This window comes from Aquila chrysaetos, chromosome 13 (genome assembly GCF_900496995.4).
Source record: "Aquila chrysaetos chrysaetos chromosome 13, bAquChr1.4, whole genome shotgun sequence".
Taxonomy (NCBI): Eukaryota; Metazoa; Chordata; class Aves; order Accipitriformes; family Accipitridae; genus Aquila; species Aquila chrysaetos.
The window spans coordinates 13,189,242-13,216,891 of record NC_044016.1 but is presented as its reverse complement, the minus strand read 5'-3'; positions in this window follow the sequence as shown (position 1 = coordinate 13,216,891).

Below are 27,650 nucleotides of genomic sequence, written 5' to 3'. Positions count from 1 at the left end.
ATTATTTAATCTGGCAAATACTGATGAATCAAGCCCTTATTTATCCAGAATTTGTTAAACTCGGAGCTTTATGCCCTGCAGTAATTCTGTAGGTGATTACAAAAACAAACGGGCTTTAGGGCAAAACGTTAAAATTTGGCTAGCTGAAATTAGGCAAGTTAGTTATACTCAGATTTCCAAGTAGGTTGACAAATTTCTAGATTCAGTGAGTACTTCCAGCTCCCAGCACAGAGACCAATCTTTTTTGACTTCTGTACCCAACCTGCTCACCCTTTGCATTGACATGTAGCTGTATTTTCTGACCGACTTGCCCAACCTGGCCTTTCTAACTCAGCCAGCCTTACCTTGTTTGACACAGACAAAATAAGCCCTGTTTGTTCCTCCTATCCTACATTTTGAAGCTCATTGCTCAACCAGAGACAAAGTTTTCTAGCTTGACTGTTCCTAGCTAGCTCCTTTTTTCCATTTGTGCGAATGTCTGAACTGCATCCAAGCTATTCTGCAAATGCCTGCCTCCCTCCATGCCTGCTTCCCTACTAACAGCTTCTCAGTGTAATTGTCCTTCTGCCAAAGGCCATCTGCACGCGAGCCACTGTTTGCCCTCGCTGAATGCTCTCCAGCACATCTGGAGGCTGCCCCTGCCTACACGAGGCTGAGAGCCTGCATGTGTCAGACCTGGCGCGTCCCTTCGTCTAACTGTAAGGAACCTAAATACAACTTCAAAGCCATCCCCAATGCCCAAGGTACTGTGACAACAGATGCTGAGCCCAGTTTTAGATTTGACTTCAAGATGTCAGTTAATTCCCACAGCATAGGTAAATTTTAAGATGAAGGACCGTCATTCAGGACGTAGACTTCATTCCACATCGACAGCCAAGAAGCTTTCAAAGAGCAGCTATTTTCAGATCCAGATCTGGGATGAATTTGTATGTGACCCCAAAGCACAACATCCTGTTTCCCCAGAGCCAAGCATGGAGATGCACCACCGCCACAGGCTAACACATCTCTTTTAGCTTGGCACCAGTTTTAAACAGTCAACATTTCTAAATTCAGTGTAATCCCATTTCCTGAAGAACTTCTGCAACTGAAAAGGGGATTTTGTTAGAATTCAGATCTCAGTTTGTGACTGATTGAGAAAATAACTAACAGGTGCCCCATCTCCAAGCTCCACTCTCTGCAAGTCTGTTTCTCTTCTAAGAAATAGACGTTTCGACCTAAAGTCCCATAAAGGCAATATTCTACCACCGATTTAAGAAAAGGAAAGAAACAATTGTTAAAACAATATTTCAAACTATGAACTGCTGACAGCTGTCTCCCACACTTACCAGGTTGAGTTACAATATTGTTCCCTTTTAAAACAAGCCTTCATTTCAGTGAACCACAGTAAGCCAACTGGCATATAAATCAGCTTTCTGCAAAATGGAGAGCAAATCTACATTGGCCATTGGAAAGGCAATACTGAATGTAAATAAGAAAATATCCATAAGGCACACTCTTCCCCAGATACATTCATGTAACTCCTATTAGTGGTAAAAACTACAAACCCTATTTTCTTAAACTATTTGACCTCAAGAGATCTCACAAGCAGCCTGGAACATGCTTAATGAGCATTTGCACAGGTGGCCTTCAAAGACAAGGTCCATTGGTGCTTATGAATCAGTAGCTGCATGTTTCCTTGTGACTAAGCATATAAGTGTCAGTCAAATCTATTCCTTAAACTATGAAGCTGAAGTGTTTAAAAATCAATGACCTAATCAAACACTTTGAGGAAACCTTTCTTCCTTTACAAAATGGAGGAAAACTTTCTTCCTTTACAAAATGGGGATGAATAATGTCAAAATATTTTACATTAACATCTTGATTTTTGCCACCATTTAAGATGGAAATTTTCAATACATTTGAACATATTTTAATACCATTGTTAATTTTTTTTTCCTAAATAAAATTCTGAGACTGACACTTCATTTCAGCTCAGGATGAAGCAAATTTTGAAATTTCAGCTACCATTCCAGTTTGAAACTATATCTTTCAACCAGCTCTATCCATTCCTTCTGCTGGATATAATATTGGTTTACCAGTAGCAGTTACTCTTAGCTTCAATTTCATGAGCAAAGACAACTTCTGATTACAATATGTTTACTAAAAGAACCATTTTTTTTGCCTGATTAATTTTTCTTCCCTCCCAAAATATGCTGTGCATCTTTTGTAAATAATCCTTAAATACCTCAGGTTAAGAGAGTATTATTTTCATGTTTACCAAAGGTATGTACATTAGGGAAACAAACTCAATACGTTTTATAGTGAACACTTATGTACTATACCATTATCTTACTTTGTAAAATGCTGGGTTAGTACTGTGGTGAAGAACAGTCACCTGTGGCATGCATCCCGTGGCATTCATCAGCCCTGACCTTGCACAGATCAGAAGAGACCTTCTCCAAAGACCACTGAAGTCAGCAGGGATGTCATTTCGACAGGCTCAGGCTCTCTTCCTGCCTTCTCATTTGTAAATGAGGTTTTTATTATTTAGCTTCCCTCACAGGGGTTAAATTAACTGACATTTGTTGAGCACATTGAAGTTTTCAGTGAAGTATTAATATTTACAGAGCATGTTTTCTTCTTGGTTTGTAGTTGTCGTTTTTGGAATTGCTTTTGTTTTTCTGTTTGGCTCTTGTTCTCTGGAAGGACCGTCCGAGTAGTCCAAAACTTCCAGTGGAACAAGAGAGGAAACTCAGCTTTTTCCTTATTGGTTATTTGTGCTCAATTTCTTTAAGAAACATCTAAAGTATATTTACATTTGCCAACTGTGAAAAGTAGAAATGAAGCTTCAAGCCGGGTTTTATCCCTTACGAACTTTGTCTGTGTGAAAGCCGCATTAACAACAGTTCCTTCCTGAATGTCTGCTTGCCAGATGGAAATTTATCTTTAAAATCTGTACAGTAGTGTGATATTACTGACATGTTATTTCTATGCAGTTTGTCTGTGCATTAGTGTTCTCTCGGAAAGGAAAAATCAATCCATTTTAAACTCAAAATATAATTGCCCATTAATATCCCCTGATACTGTGAGAACTTTTAATCATGCCTATACATAAAACAACTCATACAGAAGTTTGTTTTTTCTTAGTTAATAAAGCAAATAAAAAACACAGCAAGCCATTAGACTGATGCAGTTCACTTACAGAGACTATTGTATTTATACATTTGATTGAAGACACTATTTTAAATTATGCATTTAAAAGAATTAATTCAACTATTTCATTTTAATTAAATCTTACTATATTGAGACTTGCATAGATTACTTGGTCATCACTAAAATAATTCCAAATATGCAGTATTTCAAAATAAGTAAAAGTTTCGGGAAGAACGTATTTTATTTTTCACTTTCACCCAAAACACCTGGTACAATCAATCACAGACTCCCTGTCAGATTAATTTCTTTCTGACTTACCTTTCCTGGTACCCAGCACTTAATGAGCTCAACCAGAACTTTACCCTTTTGCATATCATTACACTAACATGAGAGTACCTGCCAGAGTTATTTCTCCCCTGGAATACTCACATCACAAAAAGCAGCTCAGTCTCCTTATTCTGGTGACCAAGGCCACGTGAGAACAAATTTCCTTCTGTTCCGGCTTTGCCACAAGAAAACTGCCATGAGAAACCTGTCCCATCAAGTGGTGCACAAACAACAGAGCCAAAAAGATTAAAGATTGCCCTTGACGTCACTGAATAAGCAGTAGGCAGAACTACAAAATTCACCTCCTGACAAAAGGAGGAGAGGGCCACTAGCCCTGGCATTAAGGCCAACTATTTCTTCATTTGGCCCAGCTGGATATTTAGTGCTCATGTGACATGATGCCACCTGGTACTAAAGGAGTGGCTTCAAAGGAGCCACCTATTATTTATCAAAAGCAGTGGAGACTCAAATATCATCAGCCCTGTAGTTAAACTCTGGCAAAAGCCTGAAATAGTTTAACTAATGAGATAATAAACAATATGGGGTAGAAACAGGGGTTTTGAGAGCAAAAATGTTGTGATTTCCTCTTAGTTGGGTCTCACTGCTGACATAAATCTTCTCTGACACGCAGCCTAGGTTCCTCTGTGTTCAAATAGTACCAAAATTTCGCCTGGCCTAAAACCTTTCTAATAATCTTCTGTGGTGGTTCAAATTTCTAGCTTAACTAACAAAGAGAGTTTTATTTCATAGCCTTGTCTGTGAACCTTGAAGTCTTTACATATATCTTCAGTTGGGGTGAGAAGGGGTAAAAGGAGCAGTATTAACAACTATATATATTTCCCCAGGAAAGAAGGGGAAAGAAAGAAGGGAAAACAGCATTGATTAGAGTAGCTAAAATGCTGATTTCTCACCGTTTATTGTCCCAGTTGTGTCAAGAGTAAGTTTTGCCATGTTCATGCACAGGAACCATCCAGTAAGAGGTGGATAAAAAACCCTGTGCTGACTCTACACCTCTTGCTCTTATACTTCTGGGAATATCAGAACAGAGTCTTTGCTACTCATCTACCGCATGGAGGAGCAGAGGACAGGACCTCAGCACAGAAATAAAAAATAGAATTGAGAATATGCAAATTCTTCTAAAATCAAGCTGAGAGAATGACAAAATAAACTATGAACTCTAGTGCCTTTGAGGAGTGATTTATGTCTGTGCCGTGACTTCAACATACAAACTACCCACACAGCTTAAGGGCTAACTGTCTACTCTTAGATATCTCGGGAGATCTACTGTCTCTCTTCCCAGCATAGCTCTTCCCTAATTCAATAAAGCCGCACTGTCTGGCTGCCCTCTATCAGGATGTGTTGCTGAATATTTTTCCATCCCTCCCCTCTTCTCTCCAAACTAAGCTGTTCCATGGGGCGAAGTGTAGGAAAGAAAGCACTTGGGCTGAGCCACATTTGAGATGTGTCATAGCAGCAAAAGGAGATGTAAGAGGGGAAATAACATTCTGCAAAGTTCAAGATTAATCCCAAACTTTCCCCAAACAATTTTCCTCTGGCATCATTCTGTGCTAGGAAAAATACCATAATCAGGCAGAAAGAAGGCTTTCTTGTGAAAGTTAAAAGGGAGAGACTTGTAATAGAAAACAGGTTAGAAATTGAACTACAGAATCATTATTGTACTTCCATAATGCACAAACCACAGCATTCAAGTTTTATACAAACTATCAAAATCTGCATGAGTTTCCCATCATAACCATCAGTAGGCGAGCCTTATGAAAAGCATTTTCCCATGTACTTATCAAAGCTACGCTTCTTATTATGCCAATCACAGGCTCTTTGTTTAAAGGGCACAGTAGGCATCTTCCCAAGGTTTTATTTTTACTCTTCTTGTGCCCTCCAGATTAATGAGAACTGAGCCCCTGCTCCTGGTGCTGTCAGACCTCTCCTCCATTTTTTTTGCTGACAGCCAAACCTGCCCTTCCTCCTTTCTATTTGATGTAGAATTTATACCAGCCACATGGGAAAAGGAGGAGCAGCTTCAACCACTGGCTTTAATCTCCATGTGAAAGGCAAGGCAACGATGGGGCAACAAGGAGCACTGAAGTCTTCAGTGTAAATGTTGTTGCTCATTACAAGCTCCCTCTCTAGGGATAAAAAAAAATCTTCAAAGGGGAATTGCACCAGTCTCACACGCCAGCATTCCCTCTCACACACACGCGCCTTTCACATCTCATACATGTGGTTTCCACGCAGGAAACAATTACTGTAATTAATAGACCCAAATAACCCCACTGTTCATTTAAAAATGCACTTTAAATTGACAGAGGCATGAAAAAAGTGGCTGGGTGCTTGGGTCTCATTACCCTTGTGGACTAAAAACCTGGTTGTGTACATAGACTGTCAGCTCTATATTTTTCCAGACCTATCACATCAAATTCAACTCCAGCACAAAACAAAACATGCTCAAGATCTGAATGTTCTGCAGGAGGCACTCAGACGCCATTGTTTCTTCCTGCGACACCTAGGAGCTATTTTGTCTAGACTGAAATAAATGTGACTGACACCAGCAAGAAGAATCTTTTGTGCATCAAGAGGTGGTGGTTAATATTTTCTAGGGACTATAATGTATCTCATGCAGAAGATTAAATTAAGGATCCTCATTTGCCCAGTTGGGAATATTTACATTTCCTTAAAATTCTTTTTACTCAAAAAAAAAAAGCATCAGCATATGCTATTATTTTTTATTGTGTTTACATTCTGCCATATCAGACATGAGAACATGAGAACATGATTTCCTCTTTAATTACTCAGAAACATACTGTGATCACGTCAGGGAATTGATAACTAATATTCCTATCAGTTACAATTGCTTTTTTCCTCCCGCTACTTGACTGCAGAGGTTGCTATATCCCTCACACTTGTAAGATTCATGGCAAACCCCAGTAGGTCCCTTTGCATGTGACCATGAGATCAGGAGTCTGTAAAGCAGTTGTCTACACATCCGAGGATTTCCTTAGGATGGGACAGTAGCCTTCTGCTGCCCTCCACATCCAGGAAAGCGGCGGCAGCAGGAGGGAATAGGTTTACGCAGGAATAACATCTGACTGCAGAGCTGCAGCTGTGGAAGCAGTAGGGTTGCCACTGCGAGTAAAGGCTTCGCAGGGCCACCAGTGCTGAGCAGCACCCTCTTCATACGGACCCTGTCCAACCCTCAGCTCCTCCATGCCCGGGAGAGACAAAGGAAGCAAAATTTGTCTCTGTAGCCATGAGGCTAAATGCCCTCACCCTCACACAGAGAGCTCACTGTAGAGGGTCTGGTTTGTTGCGAGCCTGAGATACGGTGACGCTTGCGTAGATGGAATAAAACAGCAACCTATTTTTTTCACCTCTTGTTTCTTTTCTTTAATGGTGCTGAGAAAACGCAGGCCATTTCAGCTGGTACAACAGCTTGATGTGTTGTTCAGTTCACATATCTCACATGAATCATCCATTTAATTTTGAACCCTCACTTTAGCTTTTCAAAATAAAGAGTTTGGGGTGGTTTTTTTTAAGGCCCCTGGGAAGAATATGTTAGATTTGACTTCTGGTATTTGTCTTTCATATGTTTCAGTGAAATTAGTTAGATCTGGAAAATGTTGCCCTTTACCTGGTAATTCAGGAAACCAAAGAAACTAATACATTTATCAAATGAACAGAAATGGCTCTCTGGATTTCAACAAAGTTTCCTTTTGTTGTATATACTAAATTCCAGTTAATCAATTTTCTACACATCATAATGTTTTAAAACAAAGGTTGAAATGACAATGAAACGTGATTATTATAGCTTTTTGCCTGCAGAAGAGAGAAAAGAAAGTAACGTTTTATAGTGTCAATGTGCACAGAAATAAATCCAGGAGCTCTTTTTGACAAGAAAGGCCACAGTAGTTCAATTCAGACAGTTAAAGGCTTTTATATCGTTCTAGGGGCCATGATCAAGCAACACATGAAAAAAATGTATAATGAAAAAAGAGAACATAGGAAGGTGAAAAATTATGTTTTAATTTGCATTGAAGTGAAACAACCTCATAATAGAGGTTGACAAAAGAATTAAAAATGTGCCTAATAATGCACATATACTCCAGCAAGCATTCTTAAATCTGCCTGTCGTTTGTAAGTAGAGAAATGCTTTTTCTCTCTCATTCTCGCTTGTAATTTGGACACACATAGTGATATTTGCTGGCAAAACAGCTCACATGTATTTGTCAAAACAGCAGATGGGGAACTAAAAGCCCTGGATATATTCACTCATTAGGGGATCCTTTCAATCTGCCTATTTGCTGTGGTTGCTGAGTTTCTTCAAGAAGTCTGAGTGTGCTCTCTGTTGCTTTCTGCGGGAGCATGCAGAATGTATATCCTGGTGTAAGAGAACAGCAACAGCATTGCCAACTCAGTATTTTACTACAAGGCTTAAGTGTTTCGTGTTTTTTTACACCCTTAGCTTCTGGAGGCAAGAGCAGGTTTTTGGTTTTGCCTTTATTGCTTTACAGGAATGTAAATTTTATTCCATGTGGTAGTGAGGAATACTTGAATATAGGGCGCAAACACACCTGAAGGCATCAGAAGCAAAACAAATAAAAGGGATTAATTATACAATATCTAGCTTCCTAAGAAAACAGTGCTAAATGCATACTCTCATATAGTCTTACTGAATCCCTTCTTAACAATTGGTCCCTCTGACCAATTCCACCTGTATTTGAAATAAAGGAAGGTTCAACCACAGCTTCATTCATTTGTATCAGAGAGCACCACAGGGTTGCTAAGCCCTGTTGCTCATGGAAGTACATGTTTTCAAATCTCATAACTCTGTGCATGTGAAATCTCACAATGGCACATGATTTTGACAATATTTGTGGACCACCAAGTCTCTGAAGATTACAGAGCTACTACCACGAGGGATGAGAAAGGTGGGTAAATGCACATACAGGCAGGGAGTGATGGCCCTGTACCCGGAGAAACCCCTGTGTGATGGATTCCACTGCACTGAACATGTTGGGGGGTTGGAAAAGGAGATGAAGAGGTTCCTCCAGATTTCCCTGTGTTCCCCCTGGGAAACACAACATTCCCCCTCCAATACCATGTAACCCAGACAGTGTGAGCCCCAAAAGTAAAGTTCATCAACAGCCACAGCATGTTTGTTCAAAGGTCTGCAAGCACAGCTGAGTTTCATGCTCAATTAGCAGCAGTATAAAACACATATAAGGTACGTACCCATACAAGCCCAGGCTTCCTGCAGCTCTGTGAGTTTAGCAGGGGGAAACTCAGGCCCCTCCACATATGCATAAGCCACTACCATAAGCCACTGCTGGAGGAATATGCAGGAACTGAACTTTAGCCCATGAAGTTTCCTCTCCTTTTACAGAATATTCCCACATCACAGTTGAAGTAACAGCTGTGAACAGTTTACAGAATTCAAATGAAGGAAAAACGTATTTACTTTGATTTTTGTTTCTGAGCTGTTGATATTTCAATGATAAAGCTGCCATATATAAATATGTGTAGACATGAACAACCGCAATGCCTCTGTAGACTCATCCATTGGAAAGGAACTGTATCATTTCACTAACAGAAACTTGGATGCAAGTTTCATTTTATTACTAATTCCTGGCAAACAGCTATATCTTCTTATTTTAGTTTCACTGACTTTCCTATGTGATGCAGCACTACCCACACAACTCTGTTTTCCTGCCAAGGGAAGGTAGGTCCACAGGAATGTGCCAAGCTCACAGGACAAACCCAGCAGCTCTACTGACTAAAAACTTGCATATATTTTTACTTTAGGGTCCTCAAGTTTTTCAAGGGACATTGCTAAGCAAATTTATAGGAATTTTCAGAAGACCTTCATATACCACAACATACTTATAAATATATTTGAAAGGAACATTTTCTGCCTTGCTGGGTGAAATATACCTTCTTACCTCTCCCTGCCCTTTGCACAAAACAGGGGAAGGGGGACACCCTAAACTCCCAAGTCAGAATACACAGAAAGAATCATATTTGACTAGATCCTTGCAAAACCTTTTGAACACTAAAGGCACTGGAAAAGTGACATGCATTTCCTTTGGCCCTACCCTTAGGAGGTCATTCAGCTTAGCATCTGAAAGAAAGGACTGCAGTTAGAAAATTCAGTATAAACCTATGGAAAGTTCACGCAGTAATAGATGAACTTCAGCTCATCTTCAGAGATTACTGTTACCATGGTACCGGGTTTCTCTTTTCTGGTCTGGAACCACACTTTGGCCTGAGAAGATATTTGCTGAGCAATTAGGCATAACCTGTCCTAGGCCACTGACCTTCAAAACTAGGTTCAGGACTTCCCCAAAAGGAGAATTTAAAAAAAAAAAAAAAAAAGAAAGAGAAAAAAGAACAAGAACTCAGAAAAATTCAGACTGGGAGAGAAAGAGGTTACAGGGGATGGTCACCTGTTATGAGTTCAGTATCTGGATAAAAAGTCAGGCTGTTAAGCAACAAGACTCAAGGAAATTAGTTAAGTTTGGAAAAAGGAGACACAAAAGACTTAAGGTAAAAAGCTGAAGAGCATAGGTAACGCTCACTCTACCAAGATAAACATTTTCAGTGTCTGTATACGGCTGGCTTTTTCAAATGAGTGTAGGATATGAAAGGAAACAGGAGGCAGAGAATGGGAAGAGAAAGGACGCTGGCTCCAAGCACTAAGGAAACACTTGCAGGGGAGAAGAAAGTTGAGTATGAGGGTTGAGTCTTGCTCCATTTACTCAGGCAACACTATTATTAACATCCCAAACACTTGTCTGAGGAGAAAACTTAGGACCATGTTCATGTCCTCAAAAGAGGTGTCCCACCTCAGCTTGAACAGTTCTTCTGTGCAATGGGGTGGGGTGGGGATTTAAAAGAAGGCAGACTTCAGGAGAAATGGCTGCCACATGCAGATGCTCAGAAACCCCATCATAATATCTGTCTATATGGAGGACTGTATCAGAGAGTGGGATCCATTCCCCTGATATTCACCCTGCTTACACCCTGCCCATCATTGAGCCCAGTCCATTTACTTCCCACGTAAACACTTCCAGTGACATTTTTCACAGATGTATTCCTAGAGAACTGGCATAATTTCATGCAGTAATAAATGAGCACTTTAGTAGCAGTTATATGTTCAATGTGCAATGGAACTAATGAATACAGGTCTATGACAAGACATCAGTCTCACCAGCATTGCACCTCTGACCTAAAGCAGCAAAAAGCAGTTTCAGCATCAGATTGAATTCTGGACAATCAAGAGCTAAGAAATAGTATTCCTTATTCACAAATATGAGCAATGCTTTTTCCCTAAAATATGGGACTAATAACATGAGCTACAGCAGTCAAGAACAACAGATTCCTTAGAGGATGTCTATATCTGCAGGGTCAAAGAGAGGAAGGAAGAGGTCACAGTACTCAAGTATATGTCAGATCTTCTGATCCACAAGTCAAAGTCTCTTCAGCAGTACGGTGGCATCACAAGAAGCGCTTCTCTTAGGCGTTTCCCTCCACAGGCCAATGTGGAAGAGTTTATGGAAACACAAGTGGAGTCATGGACCAGCCATGCAATTAGCCAGTACAGAAAACAACTTAGCTGCATACTGGTAAATATCTGAGACTACTTCTAGTATACTACATCACTGCATGAAGAAGACCTAATTGTTCCACAAAACTGTGAAAAGATTTCCAACCTAAATTCAGCTATTTTTAATCTTGTACCTGGAGCTGCTATTAAGATGGCTCTTTGCAGAGCTTCCATCATGGAAAACCTTATCAGTATAGACAAAGACAAGAACCTTTGCCACTCCATTTTATGCCAGGTTGAAACAAAGCTGCAAGTACTATCTGATTAACCCTTATAAAAATGTGCAAAATCTACACAATGCAGTTATTGTGCATAAATGAAGTAAGGGGAATGGGTGTTTTTTGGGACCTCTTGATCTTCATATCTTCCACAAGAATGGCAGAAAACATGAGTTCTGATGATCAGCCATTTTCTTTGAGGAATTAAGGATATTCAGTACTCAGCAGAATGGAATTGCTGCCACAGTTTTTATTATTTAGGAATAGGTTATCAGCTTCTTTAGCATTCTTTAGTTCCACTAAAGACAGCAGAATTAACCAGTTTTGTCTGCTCCTACACCTACAACATTCTCTCAGAACCTCTTTTATGTAGAACTAAAGGCCTGGCACTTTAGTCTGTGGGTACCCCATGTACAATAATGCCACAGTCCTTATTTCCCACACTCAAATGATGTGATCCCTGAGCTCTCCGGCGCAGGCTGAGATTTTTATCTTGTAATTAATATCAGACAGTCTTGTCAACAGAGACAGGATGTCAAAGAGGCTAGTGATTAACCTGGCCAGAAAGTCTGTAAATCTTTCCATGGCATTCCTGTGAAACTTCCACCCGCACAAAACTGCAGAGGCAGAAAGAGTTTACAGAGTAACTGCAGTAAAAATGAAGTCATGCTCATTCTTCTATCCAGCATTGCAGAGACATATGCTAATTCTTACACATCAGTGCTCAGTTATAATCATTTTGTTTGGCTTGGCAAAATAGCTGGAAAAACAACAGAGAAATATCACTGGGGCAGAGGGGGGACTTAGATCATGTTCCCATGTCATTTTTTTCATGATTTCCGTTAAAAGTATAATTCCTGCTAATAAATTGTTAAGACCTATAAAAACTATGCTAAGAAAAATCTACAAGATGGAGAAAGAGAACATAAAACCCTTCCAGCTAAGATGGAACTTACATGTATAAAAACATTAATGTTGCCATTTCTTTGCAATTCTGACTTTTCACCACTGAAGTAGTCACGATATCTCCTTATTCTGAAAGATACATACATATAAAAGCATATATATAAGGGTGTACATATAAAGAGATATATATGTAAAGAATACTCTTAGATTGGGTAGAAGGAAAAATTCCTTTACCAAAAGGATTGTCAAGCACTGGAACAGGCTGCCCAGGGAAGTGGTTGAGTCACCATCCCTGGAGTTATTTAAAAGATGTGTAGACATGGTGCTTAGGGACATGGTTTAGTGGTGGACTTTGTAGTGTTAGGTTTATGGTTGGACTCAATGATCTTAATGGTCTTTTCCAACCTAAATGATTCTATGATTCTATGATTCTAATGAAAGAGTATTTTTGTACTGGGTGCGAGAGGTCTGGGGAGCATATTATAGGTCTGAAACTGGACAAATAGCAGCGTGATAACATATTCAAACGGTGCTTTTTATATAGGAGAGGTCCAAGGACTCATATTTCATTCAGAATGCAAAGAAAATGGAAGTTCTCTTTCAGCAAAAATCCCGGGCAGCACCTATTGCTTCACAGGGGTTGTGAATCATACGTGATGTGAAAGCCAATGCTACACAAGAGTAAATTTCAGTAATATTTATTTTTATTATACTTATCTCAATCCAAATGTGTTATTCTTTGTACTTGGCACAGGAATGTGTATGGAAGGAGACTGTCCAAGAAAAAAGTCTTGAAATTTTCACTGACAAGGTGCACAAAGAGTAAAAGGCCCCAGAAAGGTAAAGCAACTGCCTGGGTGCGCAGCAGAACTGCAAGTTCCTTCACGAGAAGTCCAGTGTTCTCTGCACTGAATCATTCAGCTGTCTATGGAAACCAACTCCTTTGGGGGTAAACTTTGTTAGTATTTCCATCCATCATTGCAGTGTTCTTTGATCAAGACAATACTAAAAGTCTTGGGGGATGGGAGAAAATGTTAGATTTTTTGTAACAGTCCTACTAGCCCTAACTTATATATTCTAGCATGAATAAGGTCTCCATAGTTTCGTCCAAAGCTCTCTGTCCTAGTTTCAGCTGGGATAGAGTTAACTGTCTTCCTAGTAGCTGGTACGGTGCTATGTTTTGAGTTCAGTATGAGAAGAATGTTGATAACACCGATGTTTTCAGTTGTTGCTAGTAGTGTTTAGACTAATGTCAAGGATTTTTCAGCTTCTCATGCCCAGCCAGTGAGAAAGCTGGAGGGGCACAAGAAGTTGGCACAGGACACAGCCAGGGCAGCTGACCCAAACTGGCCAACGGGGTATTCCATACCATGGGACGTCACGTCTAGTATAGGAACTGGGAGGTGGGGCAGGGGGATCACCACTCAGGGACTAACGGGGTGTCAATCGGCAGGTGGTGAGCAATTGCACTGCGCATCATTTGTACATTCCAATCCTTTTATTATTGCTGTTGTCATTTTATTAGTGTTATCATTATCATTATTAGTTTCTTCTTTTCTGTTCTATTAAACTGTTCTTATCTCAACCCGTGGGTTTTGCTTCTTTTTCCCGATTTTCTCCCCCATCCCACTGGGTGGGGGGGAGTGAGTGAGCGGCTGCGTGGTGCTTAGTTGCTGGCTGGGGTTAAACCACAACACTCTCTTAATTCATGCATACTATTGTTCCAGGTTCCTTAAACTCTTGTTTAAAATGCAATCTATACTGTCTACCTGGCTATTTACAAACACTGTTCTCAGTATGAAAAGGTTACCACTGAAAATTAGCATAGCATCAAGAATCAAGTTGTTTAGAGAATCAACTATATCTACATTCTGCTAACAGTAAACACTAATTAACAGTATCTGCTAGCACAAACATAAATCAAAACTGTCCCTTTCCCTCTCCTGGGCACTGCACTGGAAAATATCAGAACAGCAAAAATACTTGGAATGTTTCTTACTTTTTTTTTTATTTTATTAATGATAAAATATTGGATGTCAACGTGCAATGCTTTGTGCATTGCATCAGACAGCTCGAACAGTAATTGTGATGAATGGGAGTGGCAGGGCCAAGGTTACAGGCATTTAAGAAGGCTCTGTGGATTGAAAATATTAGGATTGATTAAAGGTCAAATACTTTATGGATTTATCAGTGTTGTATACATTTTCTCATGGCACAGAATCATTTACACTAACTAGAAAATGAAATAGAAAAGAGCTGCAAATCAGATAATTTTTAAGTCTTTAACCCACATATAGGCTTAGCCATTGAGCATAATTAATGGTACTGAAATGTTTTGATTAGTCAAGCAATAAACCAGCCAACACCCCACACTCCACCCTCTCATAATTCCTCTAGCTTCATGCAGGTTCATAGGTAACAGTCTTTCTCAATTTATGTTTAGTATTTACAAACATACCATCTGGCAAAAGATACTTTTTATAATGTTGTTTAAAATCTGTATTTATTTAAACCAACTGACTTTAGTCTAGAGAGGATCTTTAACTTGATAGTTCACCCATGCTCCGTCTTCTTGTTTTCTGGGAAAACAGAGTTTGAGATGGATATCTATATATTATCTTTGACGCAAAGATTTTTCTAGGATCCAGACAAGCAAATAGCTGTCTCAATGTGTTTCGCAGTGGATTTGAACTGGCCTTCCTGAAATCTGTATGTCGATTAAAACAGAGCAGAAGCAACTCGAAGTGCAGGAATCTGTGGGAAAGGGCCTTGGATTTGGAGTTTTTCTTTAAGAAGTTGTGCGAGGTGACTTTGCTGGTCTCACTAACATCAGGACTGAACCTTAGCTCAAATTCCGCAACATACCTAAGTATAGTACTTACTTTAAGCAAGTGAAGGTTGACTTCAGTGGCCCTATTCTTCTGCTTCAGAGCCTGATCGAGTTGCCCAGCAGGGTCTTTTTCATTCCCTTCGGTGAGCTCTGCGTAATGCGAGTCTACGTCAGTGGCACGTCTAGGGGATTTTTGGTGTCCTCCCAGCGCAGCACTGCGGTGCTACCTCCATGTTCAAGTCCTAGCCTGGGATTTGCAATACACTATCTTTTGAACTTCACTGAAAAAAAATGGAAGTAGAAACTTGATAGGAATGTCACCATAGTCTTGCACCTGCTTTTTAGGATAGTCTTTGCTATGTATATGTCTTATATATTTGCACAGTTGACAAACAGCTGGGGAGACTGAGCAAAGAGAGAGGAAGGAGAGGGTTTTCTAAGCCAAAGCTTTTCTTTATGTAGGTTATGATTTCCTTCTGTTCTGAAAGGTGCTCATAAAGCTCATCTCTTCCCACACTAGCGACAGTCACATTCGCCAAAGAAACCCTTCCCAGTTATCCGAGTTGCCCAAAAGATGGCATAAATTGCTGCATAACTTATCGCCTAAGGCTCAGAATAGAGAAATAGTCATCAGCTTAATAAAGGGGTCCCAGAAGAAAGGCCCCTGTGGGACAGGTTACTGGTAGCTACATTGTGTTGTTCAATAACTGAGCAAATCTTGTTCTCAGTTATCCTGAGGGGCGTGAAATCCAACCCCAAAGGCTCTGCACACAGCAGCATTGAAAGGGCTTTTTAAACGGGGTGCCTGTCTCTTCTCTAGCTCGATAGCAGTGAAGAAGAGGCAGAGTGTGTTGGGGGCATCCACAGACACCTCTGTAAGGGAAGAAAGATGTCTTTGCATTTGAACAACTTTGGCATTTTCCCGTTCTGTCTCCTGCAAAGAAGCCACTGGTCTTACTGGTTTCCTGAGGCTGTGGACATGCATCTTCCAGTCCACAGCTTTTGGATGTTTGTGTGAGAAACAAGGGTTAAGGCAATAGAACAAAGGCAACCAAGTTTAAATTTTGGCCTCTAGTATGTGCCAATTTGTTGGTAATTATGCTTCTATTAAATTTGATAGCAACCTCTACTGGGTGGACATATGAAAACTCAGACCTGTTTCCTCAGCAAGGAAGCTTTAAAGAATAACACCCATTAAGTAGTATAACATTTGATTAAAGCAGGCTCAAATATCCTAACTGTAAAGGTTAAGCACAGACATGTGTGTCACACATGATGCAGTGAGTAAATGATGTAATGTTGATAGACCCATAACAACAAAAAACATTCCAACACCACATTTTGGCAGAAAGTTTGATACCATATAAAATACAATTAAATGGCTATAACTTGCATGGCGTGAGAATCAGTGTCCTGTAAAAATAATACAGTATTTATTAGAAACTTTCCAAAGTATTTAATTGCATTTCAAAACAACTGCTCTGCTTATAAATTTGCAATTCCTTAAGCAGGTTTGTACTGTGCAAGCTAGCTTTCATAGTTTTATTTTGGCAGGGTAATATTATAAGCAACAGGCTGTTTCAAGTGCAATCATTTATCATATCCCTGGCATAGAAAAAACTGCTTTTGCAGCAAAGGAGATCTATCGTGACTTTGCTTTTCTCTAAAAATGAAATCTAGTTTATGTCACAGGATCCCTGTACTACTGAGAGTTTTCAGGGGAACTCAGTCATACAGTGGTCCCAACCTTTACTGGTTCATAAGTACCAATGAAGCTGCAAATTTTTAAGAAAAAAAATAATGATGTGGAGTTATATAGGAAATGTGGTAATAACCAACATGATTTTACCAAAGACAGATCATCCAGACAAACCTTGTAGCTTCATTTAGAAAGTAAACCAGTCTCCCAGACAATGGAAGATCTCACCTGTCTATGCTTCTGTAAACATTCAACACAGGGTCAGGGAGTAAATTATTAGGAAAACTGGGGGCGGGGGGAAACCCCAAATTCAGGATTGACAGGGAACTGGCTAAGAGGAGTTAGTAACTTAGAAGTATTATCAGCTCCATCGGAGGCTACTCATGGAGTTGTTCACAGTTGGGATTGAGCATTTTTGATATTTACAGCAGTCTCCTTAGCAGAAAACATGAAACTGTGCTGACAAAATTTGCTGATGACCATGGTACTGGCCGTACAAAGGTGTCAGAATGACATGTCAAAAGCCCTTGAGGTCACCCAATTAACAGAAAGGAGATTAAATTGCATTGTACGAGATGTAAGATACTGTATGGAAGGAGAAATAACAAGAACTGATGTAAGCGGTGCATTCAGCTGCCAGAAATAGGTCCTCTTTGGTTGTTTCTATGGACCCACGTCTTCAAACCAATCACATAATGCTATTAAGCTGTGACTGTGATGTAATCATTAAAAAAGCTAAACAAGATGGACCCAAGGCTTATCCACAAAGTATTTTCTACAGGGAAATGGAAATGCATGGGCTTTGCACAAGCTATTGCTGTGATCTCTTATGTCAAAACATATTGTTCTTGTCAACAGTGCTTAAAGAGCTTGCCAAAGGAGCAATGGAGAAATATCTGGTGGGCATGGCCTGGAAGAGTGTTTGGCATCATATGAAATCACCTCTCAGAAGTGACAATTAAATGACTCAACTTCAGGTAGAGATCGGGACTGGTCTGTCTGCTCAATGCAATGCAGGACAGAGATGAAACTCCTTGCACTGAATAAGGTGACCTGGTCACTGAGCACAACCCATCTATGGCAACACCAAGATCCTCAGCTGAAAAACGAAGTCTGTCTGAGTCCTTCTCAGCTGAAAGGTTGCTTCTATCACCAAACAAAGATCATTTAAAACTTAGCTGAGGTAAAAAGCTTTGTAGTAATTACCCGTAATTAATATCTTATTAGACTTCAGTAACCCAAAGAGCAGGTGGATTTGGGCTATCAGTACACTAGAGAGCCAGCTTCCAAATTTTAACCTTAACTTTTTAACCTTAAATTTTAACTTAACCCAAAATGCATAGGGACAACCCCATAGCAGATATACCCCTTGACAGTGCGAATCCATGCCTGGAAATTACAATATTCTTTCTCATGCTCAATATTCTTACAATATTCTTGTTCAATGGTATGGAATAAAGGGTGGAGAATGTGCTGGTTTGGGCTGGGATAGAGTTAATTTTCTTCATAGTAGCTGGTATGGGAATATGTTTTGGATTTGTGCTGAAAACAGTGTTGATAACACAGGGATGTTTTAGTTGTTCCTGAGCCATGCTTACACAGTCAAGGCCTTTTCTGCTTCTCAAACCACTCTGCCAGTGAGTAGGGTGAGGGTGCACAAGTTGTTGGGAGGGGACACAGCTGGGACAGGTGACCCCAACTGACCAAAGGGATATTCCAGACCATATGACATCATGCTCAGCATATAAAGCTGGGGGAAAAAGAAAGGGGGGGAGGGGTGTACGATGACATTCAGAGTAATGGCATTTGTCTTCCCAAGTAACCGCTACACATCATGGAGCCCTGCTTTCCTGGAGATGGCTGAACACCTGCCTGCCAATGGGAAGTGGTAAATTAATTCCTTGTTTTGCTTTGCTTGCACACATGGCTTTTGCTTTACCTGTTAAACTGTCTTTATCTCAGCCCATGAGTTTTCTCACTTTTACCCTTCTGATTCTCTCCCCCATCCCAATGCGGGGGGAGTGAGTGAGCGGCTGTGTGGTGCTTAGTTGCCAGCTGGGGTTAAACCACAACACTAAGCAACAAGCAGACCCAAACTCAAATTGTTTTTGTATGAAGCCAAGTTTCAAAATTGCTCGTAAGTGCTTTATGTGCATAGCACAGTTAAATAACAAGGAAGGCATCCTGCTTCACAGTTCACATGCCAGCTTTACATATGCTCATAGACATACTAGATACATATTTGAAGCTCTGTGATAATGTGAGGAAGAAATACTGACAAAGCCATTTGTGAAAGGAAAGGTTTTGGGGTCTGTTGGCTCCTTGCTTTCAGATGAAACCCACAAAACATTCTCATCCCCAGGCACCTATGAATGGTGATACCGAAATCCATAAAATGGGCATAGTGAGAAATCCACAGCTTATGTCCAACACTGGAAAGGAGATATTAGCTAGCACAGAAAACCAAGGAGTTTTATTGTCCTGCTCATATTATATAGAGCATGCTTAATTCATTTATTTATTTTTTTCTAATAGTCTTACCCTTTTATGTTATTACAGCGCTTCAGAAAATCTCAAGGTCTAGGGGGAAGTTTAATGTTTGCTGTTCTGGGATCATTTGAAGCCATGCATTCAAAGAGGACAAAATCACTTTTAAGTCTGCCTGTAGGAAATCTATCTTGGCAACCAGACAACTAGAATTAGTTATTAAAGGCATGTCAAATGAATAAAGACACCTCTGTAAGGAAAACCACAAAAGCATTTACTTTTTCTAATATGAATAGTGGGCTAATACCAAATCAGCTTTCATTTTCCACTCTCCCTTCACCTCCTAGACCAGAGGTCAGATCCAATAAAGACTAATGCAACTGAAAATCATTTCAGTTTTTTGCATCTATTACATAGCAGATGTATATTAAATAGCACTGCCTGGAAATGAAGCAAACTCACATAATCTGATGTGGCAATCTCCTTGTGGAACTGGTTCACTGCAAGGCAAAGAAGTCTGTGGTATTATTAAAAGTCAGGAGGCACACCAAAAAGTGGGGGGTTTTCCCCTTCCAGAAAAAAAAGAGGTAGAGCTTTCTAGTTCTGTAAGGAAAATTAAGATACTGAGACAACTACATTCAGGATCAGAGTGTACTCTTCTTCCTTACACTGGGCAACCCCCCTGGAATCACTTAGTCAACCAGTAAAGACAAAAGAAGCATTTTCATGGTAGCCAGAGTCTGGAAGAGTGGGAACAATTCCTGCTTTTACTAAAGGTTTCCTATGTGATACCTTCTAAATTCTTTAGATCAAAAGAAGAGATTTTGGGATTTTCATCTTTACTCTGCCTACATCAGAAAGCAGGACCTCAATGCTGTTTGACTGTTACATCTGCCCCCACAACTTTACTTGAAAATGTACAATTTATGTACATACCCGCTGCTTTAAATCTTCCTTATCATACTATGGTCAGATTTGACCGAGGTCCAAAAGCAAGCGTAAGCTTCTTCTAGACTTTTTTGTTAATTGCTGGATAAAGTCTAATAAGAAAGGAGCCAGAAAACCCATGAGTGGGCAAATGACTGTCCCAATCTGGTATTTGTTGAAAGAAGCAACTACAGATTGTGGTTTTATCCTGATCCACTTAGTCAGGAATATTTATTTGGGCTAAAGTAGCCATAAAAAACAGCTTTAGCTGTAGCTATTAAAAAAACAGGTAAATTGTTTTGACATCAGGTAGTATATACAGTTACTAAATTTGTCAGAACTGAGCACTATCAAAGGCCTTCTTTTTAAGAAAAATATACTACTTATACACAAAGTAATTCACCTGCTTAATCAGACAGAGGGAAAATTAAACAAAAACATAGGAAAAGGAAATATTGTGGATGGAAAAATACTTGTACCACTTACAGAGGTTGCAGGTTAGCTATCAAATACTTGTTTAGAAGACTTTGGAAAAGGAAAGGTTCCAAATCTTATAAAAAATAAGCACCTTTCAGTTCATGCAATTCAGTAAAACATAGCCCAAATGAGCTTCTAGCCTGTGGCCTACAAATCAGGTACAAGTTCTCCATACTTGCTAGGTATTAGCCTCTTCTTCATCACTTCCCAGAGGAGAATTTCTCACCCTTCTTCATTTACTCCTTGCCGAGTCCTAAAGCCCGCTGTCACATATGCTACCATACCACTTGCACTGTCCCAGGAAGAAGACTCTTCATTCATACAATGTCCCAAGTTAAACATTGGAAAAAGACATCCCTGATTTCTCATAGCATGTGTTGACTTTTCATATTCCACTCACAGCTTATCTCCAAGGAATTTCTCTATCACTCAGTCTAGATACAGCTAACAGAGAGAATCCAGCTGAAATGCCTATTGAAATTAACTCTTTGGAGTCAGACACAACCACTGGGGAGGGCATTCTCTTAGGCCTTTCTCATACCTGCCCATAAACAGCAAGAAAACATCATAAAGTCATCCAGTTTGACTTCCACGCTTGCTAACACAGGTATACCACTGGGCATAGAATTAACCTAGTTGCTCTGGTATTGAAACCATCACATTCTGATTTACCAACAGGTATTCCATATGTCCCCAGTGTCAACTTGAGAAGGTCAAGAAATGGAGAAGCCACCACTTACTTGGTACTTTGTTAACTCTGATGAACATTTTTGCAGCAATACTCATCAGTCCTGAAGAGGCTGACTGATAATTGCCCAGCATGTACCTTCACCTCTGTATTTCCTGGTTACAGATCATGTTACCTTGATGCAAGACCTGAGCTCTAGAGGCTTAACCTCAGTTGTTGTCCACATCCTGGAAAGGCACAAAGCCCCATTTCTGAATCTTACTGCTTTGATACTATGGTATTCACTGTAAAAAGAATTCAGTAGTTACTGCAGCTCCCAGGTTGTCAGCAAGGACAGGATATATTTATGTCCTCTTGGAAGTATATGGAGAGACAATTCTGTGGTAATCACCATAGCATATCAAAATAGTAGCCCACTGCTCTTACATAGTCCATCTTTGACTCGGATTTTGGGGATAAATAGCCCAGTACTTCAGCAGGAAATTGTGTATTTAGGCTCAAGATGAGTTCCTTCCTAAACTTCCATAGAGGCTGTTTTGTGTCCCGAAACATGAAAAATTAGAACTTCGTTGTAAATTTGAATATACTTTTATTCATATGAATCTTCAACATTTTGAAAATCTAGCTCATAAAGCTTTTTACCTGTTTTGATACCTTTGTAGCACATAAATTTCAGATGAACCATGAGTATGTAAATAAATATTATGTCCTTGGTGACTTTTTTGATGGCCATCATTGCATATTTACTTGCAAAACACAGAGCTGGCCCTGCATATTTCTGAAACACCTTGTTATAACAATGAAGGTCTTTTTTGCTTTGAAAGTACACACAAAGTCTGCTGCATGCTGGCAGCCCACAGTGCTATTTCGCTCTCTTGACTTCAAAGCAGTCACCTTTCAAAAGATTGGTTACTTGTGCTCACAGGAAGAAAACTACTTATACTAAGGAAAGAGATATCCCATTTAAGGAAGCCTGAAGGAAGTATGGTTACTGAGGGGAAAAAAATAATCTAACTTCTCTTGTGAAAATTAGTGAAAGCAGCGTTCTGCTCTGTAACACTGCTCTCTATACAGTGATCTCTTCATGAAATGGCCATACCACAAGTCTTCACAGGAGCAGTTGCAAAATTATTTTGATGATAACATGCTGCTTATCACACACTTATTTTTTTCTGTCAAACTTGATTCACAGCCAATCAGATATATCACGTGAAATCAGGCAAGGGAAGAAGGCTCCTATCATTCCCTCCTTTTACTTTCCATAGGGCACAGCACAAGGAATGGCAGTCTTTCGTTTCAACAGATTACACCAAACTTGCATGTTATTACAACTCCACCACTGAGCATATGCTTAATTTCCTGTGCATCCGCAACATACTAGGGTCTAACAAGGCTGAGCGATACAGCCTGCAGTATTTTCTCACATACCAAGACAATAAGGAACCATGTAAGTTGTCCAACAGATGTCTGCTGTTAAGATATGTTTTTAATCACAGAAGGACAAATCTAATAAACTGAGAATTTTTATTATGCATTTCAAGTTGTTGTCTCTGGTGCCTACAATGGCGTTACATATCTGCGGGGTTTTACCCCACAGCAGTAAATTAGAAAAGAGACAAAAGGAGTAGATCCAGAAGTCACTGCTATTTCCCTCATTAGTATTTAGTGGGTTTAGAAACAGAATAAACTAAAATTCATGTGAAAGAGCATATATATGCCATATTGGATTAATAAAATTAATTTCCTAGCCTTCTGAATCTCCTTGACTTTCATTGATATGCCTCTCTCTAACAAGTTTAAACATTTTTTTTATTACAAGCCGATCTGCTGAAAATGAATCCATGCTTGAATTTTAGACTACTCTGGTTCTAGTTTGTTTGTCAAAATAAAAGTAAATAATACTAGAAGAAGGAATATGTGCTTGAAGCAATTTGTTCATAGCATTATTAATTGAACATGACACCTCAGAGAAGGCAGTACGTGAACAACTAAAATCTGGCTTTTAGTCATAAATATAAAGCTGTACTCTACATCATAATCTACCAGAGTAAATCTACCTACATGAGTAGGTAAGTACAAAAGTGTATCATTAGGGAAAGAAATTGTACCATTATGCATCATCAGAGCAATAAAGAGAAAGTATACTCAGTTTTTACTCTATAAGTAAAAGGGAGGGTTTTTTTACCCAGGTTTAATTAATAAAGTGGTCTTTGTACTTTTAGAACTGAAGAATGATTTCTATTATTCTCAACTCAGCTTTCCTCTCTTTTTCACTTAAAACATGAACATTTTCTAAACAAAAAATATCTGAGTTTTTCTAAACACATACATGGTCATATTTCATACCCACCACCTCTTGCCACTGCCATTGGAAAACAGAAATTATGTCTGCTAATCTGTAAACTGGAAAAGAAGCTCATACTGGTAACATGAAGCCAGCACTGACACCGATGTGATACCAAAGGATTTTATATGCAGAGTGTTTTTCTCACATTTTTTAATCACAAATTATAACTGCAAGAGGGTGTGACTGTTACCAAATAGATTCTTTCTGTTAAACTTTATTTTTAAATGTTTGAGGCTCTGCACAATCCCTAAGCAAAAGACCAAAAGCAAACAGTAGAGATAAGTGCCACTGACCACAAAAGTCCCACAGAAGCAAAATATCCATAGATCTGAAAAACCAGTTATAAGCAGCCTTGCCTTTAGGTCACGCATAATATATTTCAGGAACTGATTCCAGTACAGTTTAGCACACATTTAACAAAAGTTGGGTCATGCAAACAGTATATATAAGAAATCATTATACTTTCATCATTTATAAGTTAACACTGTAACCAGAATGATGGATTTCTGTACCCATTGCCCTCTTATAGCTGAAAAGAATTCTACCCTACTCCTACTTTATTTTCAGAGTAGTAATTCATTACTGAAACATAAAAGAGCCCATAACGGTAGTAGAGCATCGTGAGAATTAAATTTCCCAATGTGTGGGTACTCCTAGTCTGGTGAGTTTTTTACAAATGCTCCACAAAGTGACAGGAATTTCCATTGAACAGATTTCATGATGCTACTGGGACTCTCGCAAATTTCAAACTTTTCACAGACTACCACAATATTATGGAATCCCGGCAAAAGGCTATGATTTCCAGTGCTTGCTATAGTCTCCTTTATATATTTGTATTTGCAATGCTTATTTGTAACTGAACATTTCACTTCAGTCCTGGACCAACTGAACAGTTCTACGTTTTCATTAAAAATTCGTAAAGCATGGTTACTTTGCATTGCAATTCAGTACTCCCCTGGTAGTGCACCAACACTTGCACTTCTTGGTGCTGCAGGGAAAGTGGAGGAAAGACGACTGCTTCAACTCAAGCCATGTGAAAGTCTGTAGCTGCACTGGTGCCTCTTGCTCTGTTCGACAGCCTGATTTCAGAAGACCGTTTGAAGAAGTAATGCAATCCATTTGCTCAGTTTCTAAATAATGGGAACTGACAGCCCTGCGCTGCAGTTGCTGTACATAGCACTAGTGCTGAAGCTTTACTCCCAGCAATGTATCATGGGGGAGATGGCAGTGAACCTTAAGTAGCTCGACGCTCTTGAATTCACTGTTTTTCCTCCCTTGTATGAGTTCCTTCCTCAGGAAAATGTTAGTAGCCTGCCAAAACAACAACAGAACATGAACATTATGAGGGCAGATCAACACTGCTGGCAAAGCCGCCACAGCCACATGTGATATCTGAGAACCACCAGAGCTGTTTTAGCAGGTGAATTGGAGGGATGACAGCAATCCTTCAGCACCTAGATTACAATGCATTGCCTGTTTACATGCTTATATTTTTCTTTCCCATGTTCAGCTTCTCACGCTGTAAGACCAAAGGAGCAGATTTAAATTTGAGCAGGAACATTAAACAGAGTTAAAAGAAGGTAAGGACCTGCACCTTAAGATATATGCAGTCACACTGCCCATATATTGGGCAGAGCCTGAGTTTTTTGCAAGAGCAGCCAGGCACAAAGCTAGGAGTTAGCACAAGTGTACAGGCCGCCAGCTAAGACCAGATGCAGTGCCAGTGCATAGCAGCGTAAGAGCAGACCAAAGAGACCCAGGGAAGCTTCTGTGTACAGCTCGTCTTGCTAGCCAGGAAAAACAACAAAAGAAGATTCGTCTCCCTCTCCAGTGGTGACAGAATTTGGTGAACCTCTCTGGCAGTTGCTCCTTAGTACTGTGTGTTTATTTTTTCCTGTTATAGGACTTTATTTTGAAAAGATATATTTGCTAACTTGGCAATGTGCTACTTCACAGTCTACACTCATCCAAAGGAGCTTTTTTAAAGCAATATTATTATATGAGAAATCAGAAATGTTGCTGTGAAATAATAGTCTGGGAAAGAATACTGAATCAATTCTAATGAGAAACTGAAAGTGCTTGAGAGAATTATGTAGTACCATACTCTATCTTTGACATTTGCCATCTATAATAGAATGTACTGCATCTATCATTTCTGCAAAATACAGAACTGGGACTGTCCTGCCATTTACAATTTAGTTTTCCTGTTCTACTGAACTGCCATATTTCTACGATCTCTATATATTGCTTTAAGTTTATCCAAAGTCATATTTATCTGGAAATACTTTTTGTCATCCAAATAATTTAGATAAACTGCAGTAATACCAATAACCCCTAAAAATTTCTGGAGAACAGTGTCACATGTTGAATACCTCTCACTGTTCAAGAAATGATGCCACTTGTTCGGTTCAATAAGACATTCCTTACCATCCTACAACCCAGGCTTACAGGTCGCCATCTACCCACCGCAACAGTTCATCTGACACATCACCCTTTACTAGTCACACAAACTAACTGAGTGCTTGGTGGCTGCTCTCTGTTACCATCTTTCTCCTCACCCTGCATGTGAAAATGTGCCTCAAATTCACTGTGCATGTGCCAGTCAGCTCTGTTGCCCATGCAGTGAAGCGCTCCTTTGTGATCGAAAGGCAGGTCTGCGCATGGCTGCAGATTATGGAGCGAAGGCTAGGCACCAGCGACACGTCCTACAGATATAGGTACTCCATTTCCAGAATTCATGCAAAAGCAGCTTTGTTCAAACCCATAGACAAACTGATTTTCCCTCACAAATCCTGTTCCCTTTGGAATTATTGGTTTGATAGGATCAAGGATCTCATCAATATGTATAAACACCTGAAGGGAGGATGCAAAGAAGATGGAGCCAGGCTCTTTTCTGTGGTGCCCAGTGACACGACCAGAGGCCATGGGCACAAAGTGAAACGCAGGAGCTACCCTCTGTACATCAGGAATCACTTGTTTACTGTGATGGTGACCGAGCACTGGCACAGGTTCCCAGAGAGGTTGTGGAGTCTCCCTCTTTGGAGGTATTCAAAAGCCATCTGGACATGGCTGGGCAACCGGCTCTAGGTGGCCCTGCTCGAGCAGGACCTCCACAGGTCCCTTCCAATCTCAACCATGCTGTGAATCTGTGACCAGAATTTGAAGGAAACTTCCCTCAAACTCATGTGTAAAGTCCATTCCTAAATCCACCCAAAACACATATGAACTCTGCAAAGTATATGTGCACAATCTGTGAAGGAAACAGTTCTCAGCTTGATGCCCGTCTGCCCAGTGATTGCCTAGCTAAACCAAGAGTGAGAAAAACTGACTTACTACATCCCAAAAGTTCTGCTTTTACGAGAGCATGTAAGGAAAGGTAGAAACAATTCCCTATTTGAGTCCCTGAAGTTTAGTTCCAGTGCCCAATTCACTAATGATGTTGCAGAGGGACATAAATTATCTCTCTCTACTCTCAAGTGAATGGAGGGACACAGAGGTTATTCACGCTGAGGCTTTGCCTTCATCATGGAGCAAAGTTTTGTGTTTTACTGTGGAGTGTGCACATCAGCTCAGTGAGGTTTTGCTGCTAGAAAAATCACAAGGAGGAGGCACCATATGGGGCTTACCTAGCTGGCAATAAAAGCTACAATTATATTGTCTCCATTGGGATTCAATGCAGATAACTAAGATGCAGTGGCTATAACTATTTGTGGGATACGTATTTTAAATGGTGAGGGGCAAATTTATATCCTGATGTAGGATGGCTAGATAACAAGATGGTAAAGGCTGCTGTGAAGATAAGCTGAGAATGAACCTTTTGCCAAGCCCTGGCCATGACGTTCTTATAAATTAGTATCATCACCTTTGAGACTTTTTTGGCCTTCTATGACTTTCTGAGCAGGAGAGGACGTATAGCTACTTCTTCTCCTGTGTCATGTACTATACGTGAAACAAGTCTGGAATTACTTATACTCACTGTCTCCCTATCAGTCAT